The following is a 5,859-nucleotide window of genomic DNA, read 5'->3' on the forward strand; positions in this document are numbered from 1 at the left end:
CACATTGTTGCAAGACCTTTGCTGACATTCAGCTGCTGTGAGAATAACTGTAAAATAGGAAGGTGACTTAGATTTTGAGAGATGAACCTGTCCTTAGGACTGGAAGACACAGATCAAGTTGTAGTGCAAGAACTCTTTCTGCCTTCACAGCTTGGTAAACTTCTAGCTCATTAGCTCATGTCAGTTGTCACTGCCTGGACACTGCCAGACTTCTGCTAATGTTTGGCATCTGATTTTTGCATTAAGATTTTCATAGTAGGAGGGTGGAAGAAGACTTGATAATGTGGATTTACAAAAACTATGGAGGAAATAGACACAAAAAGTACATCCTACATTCCGTCATGCAAATGTTCAATCCTTCGGGAAGATCCTGGATCTTGACTATTTAGCAACTTGTTACAACTATAGGCTTTCACTGAAGCCTAATTACAGTTTTGTTTCTGAACTAGCTGAGGCTCCACTGATCTACACCAAATGAAGAAATGAGCCAGCTGTTAACCCATAGCATCCTACCAGCCTGTGTTGCTACACCACCTCCAACTGTTTGCACTCCAAAATGAAGGTTCAGCTCTGCAATATTAGAAAGTTATTAAGCTTTGTCCCTATCTTTATGAATACTTAGTCTCTGGTTCTTCCCTGATTCTTCTTTTACATCTTTGTGGCCCAGTTTTCAGAACTATTTTTGTTGGGAAGCTTTGCACTCCCACAATGCAGTGGATTAAGATCTTATAATTGCCGTTGCTTTAAAGTCCTCGTTAAAGACCTAGTCAAAGCAGGTTTAATCAAAACAGCAGCAGCTGCCTGTCTATAGAAAGGCTCCCCGAGTTGGCAACAAGCAGTGGGAGTTTTTATAACACATAGGTACCAGGGTACCTAGAGGCCCTAGAGCCTTTCAAAGGAGACTGGATGTGCATAAACAAGTCACTAATCCCAAAGGACCTTCACTTTACAGGATCCTGAGCTATTTTTTCATGAGAGTCAAGTTCCATGTGCTTCACTCTCTACACTAAGATCTCCTTGTGACTAGAAGTCACCATCTTGTCAGCACCACATGGCATGCTCAGTCCAGGCTGTATTAATTAATACACAGCAGACTTGACTTCATGTGCTTAAACACCATAGACTATGGATTTGGCCACAAATGCTTCTTCAGATTTCTCTGGGAAAAAACTTAGCCTAAATATTCAGTGTCATTTTTGTCATTTTTGCTCTGAGCCCTTCCTTCTCACTGCTGCTTCCTCATCTCTGCTGCCAAAGCAGGGAGAGACTGTGTGAATTTATCCAACAGGCTTGCTAGTGGCATTCAAAAAATTCCTCCATGGAGAGCCCTTAATAGCAATTGCCCACAGCTCCTCATTGTGCTTGTTCACTCCTCTCTCAGCTGCTGCCAACGCAGAGCCTGCTGACCCACTTCCTCTGCGAGATTTTCGTCTTATGTTAGTTCATAGGAAGACCTCTCCAGTGCCTCACAAAGCGAGATACCAAAATATCCATAGCATGTGTGTGCAGAAGGGAGCACACGCAGGAGAACTACAGCAGGAGCTGAGACTGATTGTTGATGCAACATATCTCTAAGTGCAACGTAAATACTGAGTCAGCAGACGATTCTGTGCTCAACAGGCAGGCTGTTTGGTTCTGTTAGAGATTTGAATCGTTAGTTGCAATGGTTGCTGTAGCAGGCCCAAAGGCAGCGAGAAGCAGAGGATGAGAGAAGGGAAGGGAAAATTAGCCTTTGTTTTCCCAGCGGTTACTGGGGAATGCATGCAGCGGGTTCAGCTCATTGCCCTGCTTGCTCCTTCTCCTGCAAGATCTTTTGAGCACATCTCCATGAAGGAGAAGGGACAGCTGCAGTCAGGATTTGTAACTGCAATTCTTGACAGCATCTGTTTAGATGCTTAGACGTGCCATTGCATGTCTCCAAAGTAACTGACAACATGACCCCAAAGTAACGGTGTGGCTCAAAAGCAAGGTTGCCTGGCTGGCAGAGCAGTGCCTCCTCCAAAGTCTTAGTAATTTTTCTTGTGCTCTTCCAAAAATAAAGAAACAAAAATTCAAAAGTTTAAGCTGTAGAAGATTGTTTCACAAAATATGCAGTGAAACTATGGAATTCCCCATAGCAAGCCATTGCCAAGGTCCAGGATACAGCAAGGGGGCAGAATATCCACTTGTCAGAAATAATACCCCTTCCCATATGCAGCATTATTAATTCCTCTGCTTTAAAATATTCCCTAATTTCCAACAGCTAGTAGGATATTCAATATGCAGTACCTATTCATATTTTTTTCTAAAACAAGATTCTTGCATTTCTCTGGAGCATGTAGAGGATGTAGGCTGGGTTGGCTTCAGTGGCCCTTTTCTTTGAAAAGAGCCAACCTTCTCCCCCAAAGATACACTATTTCTTCAAATAATTATATGTTTTTGTAGAAGAAAAAAAAACACACTAGTAGAATGGTTTGAAAGATCAGCATTGAATACTCTGCACAGCCCTGTAGAAAGCTGATATTTATGGATCAATTAACCTGTCACACCATCAGCACCATCATTTTGAATGCAGTCATGCCTGATTTACCCCAGTGTGAGAGAAGAATCCCATTTTTGATGGTGGGCAGCTGACATAATCCAAAAACTATAGGAAAAGAGATGCAGAGAAACAAATTCCTGGAAGTCTGCAAGATTAGAAGACAAGCTGCATTTCTTCTATCAGTTCTGCGTAAACTTCTTGCCACAGTTTTAGCACAAAATTATCAAGGGGTCTGCAGGCTGACGTCATGCTTTACCCTCAGATTTCAGTGCTTTGAAAGGCCCATACTGTCATGTTCATCACTGCCTCTCTGCCTTGCTCGGGGCAGCCCGTTTGCTTGCAGCCCAGGAGATGCCAAACAGACTAGAGAAGGCAGTCGTAGTGATACCCCTGCACCTTGAAATCCGTCATCTGAGGGACAGAGGTTTTGGAAAGAGGTAGGTGAAGGAATGTTGAAGGCTTTAACATCAGCATGACAAGTCTCCCAACTCTTCACATGGGTTTTGTTCCTTGTGTAGTAACAGCAAATGTGAATAAGAAACCTGCGAAAGCATCAAGAACAACTCAGTATTTGAGGCTACTGAGATTGCTGACTGAAAGATTTTTGGCAAGGGAGAAGTTTGTTTAGAACAATGGGATCTTAAAACTAAGATTTCAGAAGTAGATTTCTGTTATTAGACAACCTTCCTTACTGGATGTTGCACATAAAGCTGTTTTTCTTACTTAACCCATTTTTTTTCTCCCTCCCATGCTCCTTTTCCCATCTCAATTGCAGATGTAGATCTCAAATCAGCACACATCAGAAGCTCTCTTGAAAGAAAAGCATATTTTCAGTGTCTAAATATGTTCTGGTAAACAATGAGGCATATCCTAAGCAAAGCAGTAGGGAACATCTCATTGAGAAAACTGCTTATGGAAAAAGAAATGCTCAAGGGCAAGCAAAAGACTTGAAGCTTCTGACAAATGCCTGAAAGGCCCAACAAGGCATGTTTTGCTGATTAAAGTTTGTAATTATATCAACTTAGCTTCATTCCAGGCCCATTTTTGGATAGCCTTTACTCTCACCTGGTATAAACCCTGAAATATATTTTTATAATATAGTGCTCTGCTAGATGCCATTGCTCTTCTGACAGATCCTTCCATCACCTGAACCCATCCTGAGTTTTGCTACAGTGAATTAACTCCCATTTCCATCTCTCTTATAATTGCAAGATTACTTTTTTTTTTTTTTTTTTTTTAAACCTTCTAGCTAAGCCCTACTGCACAGGCAAAAAGGATTAAGAGATACTCATGAGGAATTAACTCATAATGGCTGATTATTTGGTAGAAGAAGATAGGCTTCAGCTCCTAGCAGCAGTTGTAGTAGTGAGAATAAGTACAAATTTGAGGAACACCAAGAGAAGCAGACAACATTCACCTCAGCAATGGTTCTGCCTTACTGTTGGTAGAAAATATACATCATACAGTTGGTAAATTCCTGGGTAAATGCTGGTAGCACTTCTCTGGATTTGGGGGATTCTCCTCTCACACATTCTGTTTTCGCTGCAAGCATCGTTTAGATGATGAATGCAGTCTGCCTGTAAAGCAGTCAATACAGGCTGGTTTGGAAGGATGAGGATCTAAGTATTCTCTAATTAACCTATTACTTTTAACTAGATATCAAAGCCGCTTATTTTCTAATCTGAAAAGTGAACATTCCAAATGCAGAGGGAAGGTTTTCTTCCTCTCTTTCTCTCTTCCCCCCCACTTCCCTTCAATGAAATGTTTAAATGCCTTGTCAAAACAGAAGAAACAAAAAAGTGACACTCGATGAAAGATTAAGGAAAATGGGGAAGAGTAACAAAGCTTGATAGGCAGGCAGTTAAAATAGAAGTGAACGATTGTTAGTATTCATTACCAAAAAACACAAGCAGAGAAGACTGCAGCTGCTGGAAATCCCCAATATTTGGCTGCAGAGAAGTTACTCCAAAAAATAACTTGCTCTTTTTCCCTGGTGAAGTTTCTACTGACAGCTGAGTGAATTAGCTGCTTTTGTTGCCTCTGCACCTTCCAAGTCATATCTGGAGGAAACAGCATTTAAAATGAGGTACAACTAGGTTCCTAGCAAGGAAGCTGTTGCTTATAGGAAGCTGAAAGAGCTAATAGCTCCCAGCAATAGTGGCAGGTCACCATTAGAGCAAAGACCAGTGATCCTGGAGGTGCAGGATAGAAGGTTTGGAAAGAGTCATAAAAGGAACACGGGACTTAAGTCTCCATGGTCCCAGCTTACCTCCCTCTCTTCTCTAACGAACAAAATTATTACTAAAAAGGAAATAACTGAATGAAGGAATGAACAAAGTGATAAGGGCGAAACCTTCTGCTCACACAGTTATTTCAGGCTTAAAGAAGGAAAACAAGCTTTGTAAGAAGCTAGGACTGAATCAGAACAGGATCTCTACAGCAAGGTTGCTCTAAAATGACTGCAGAGATCAGAAAGCAGTCTGACACTGCAGACAGAGACACAGTTCTATGCTCAAATGCTCTGCAGAACGAGATGGAGAAAATCTAGGAAGTTTGAATCATTTTTTTCAGAGAGAAGGAAAACAAATCAGACCTGTTTCTCAAAGACAACTGAAATACCTGAAATGTTGTTTTGGGCTTCCCTGAGAGACAAATCAAAACAGTTGATTACATATCCCTGTACTTGAAAGAGGAGGAAATACATTTTTTTTTTACCTGAATAGCCACAGAGGTATAAAGGGAAGAGAAAAGGAATTTCCAAATAGGACCATCTTTATCTATAGGATAGAAATATCGATTTTCCTGGCACATATTTAAATTAAGCAAACATATTTATCAAACAGCAAGCTAAAAACTGCATGCAGCACAGTGTGATGAAAGCACAATTCTGCACATGGGAGTGAAAAATGAGCCAGAAGGCTCTGAGAAGCAACTTGGAGCCCTAGGAAAACAGTTAAGGGCCACAAACTAACTGAACAAATTACCCCAGCTCTATCTGGCTAGCAGGCATATATCAGCTTGACTCCCTGAGCCCCAGTTGGGGTGATGGTGTTTCACCTGCTTTGAGCTACACCTGATCTGCTTCACTGACTGCTATAATGAGGGCCTCCTTCTTACTCCTAAAAGGAAAATAAAGATATCTGTTTCAAGTTATCTTTTCTTCAAGAAGAATGATCTAGAGCCGGTCTCATGGAGGAAGGTGTACTTGAGACTGTGAGTAGCACAGTTCTCCGGACTCCACAAGAGAAACTAGTTCTCTTCAAATTATTTCCATGCTTCTGTGGTTCTGCATATGCTTCCTTCATATCACTGACTCATTAAACCTCTGGTTCTGATAA

The 5,859-nt window shown here is 41.3% G+C and overlaps 1 long non-coding RNA gene across 1 annotated transcript; it reads right to left on the reverse strand.

The window, feature by feature from the left end:
* Positions 1 to 3,240: 3,240 nt before the first annotated feature.
* On the reverse strand, positions 3,241 to 5,306 carry LOC148594207 (uncharacterized). The gene is made up of 3 exons (XR_015913534.1): positions 5,237 to 5,306; positions 3,810 to 3,959; positions 3,241 to 3,331 (listed from the first exon to the last, which is right to left on the reverse strand). It is a non-coding gene; the product is annotated as an uncharacterized LOC148594207 (long non-coding RNA).
* Between the last annotated feature and the right edge of the window lie 553 nt (positions 5,307 to 5,859).

This window comes from Tinamus guttatus, unplaced genomic scaffold, assembly GCF_059628265.1.
Source record: "Tinamus guttatus ecotype Peru unplaced genomic scaffold, ASM5962826v1 Tinamus_guttatus_pri_ptg000284l, whole genome shotgun sequence".
NCBI lineage: Eukaryota > Metazoa > Chordata > Aves > Tinamiformes > Tinamidae > Tinamus > Tinamus guttatus.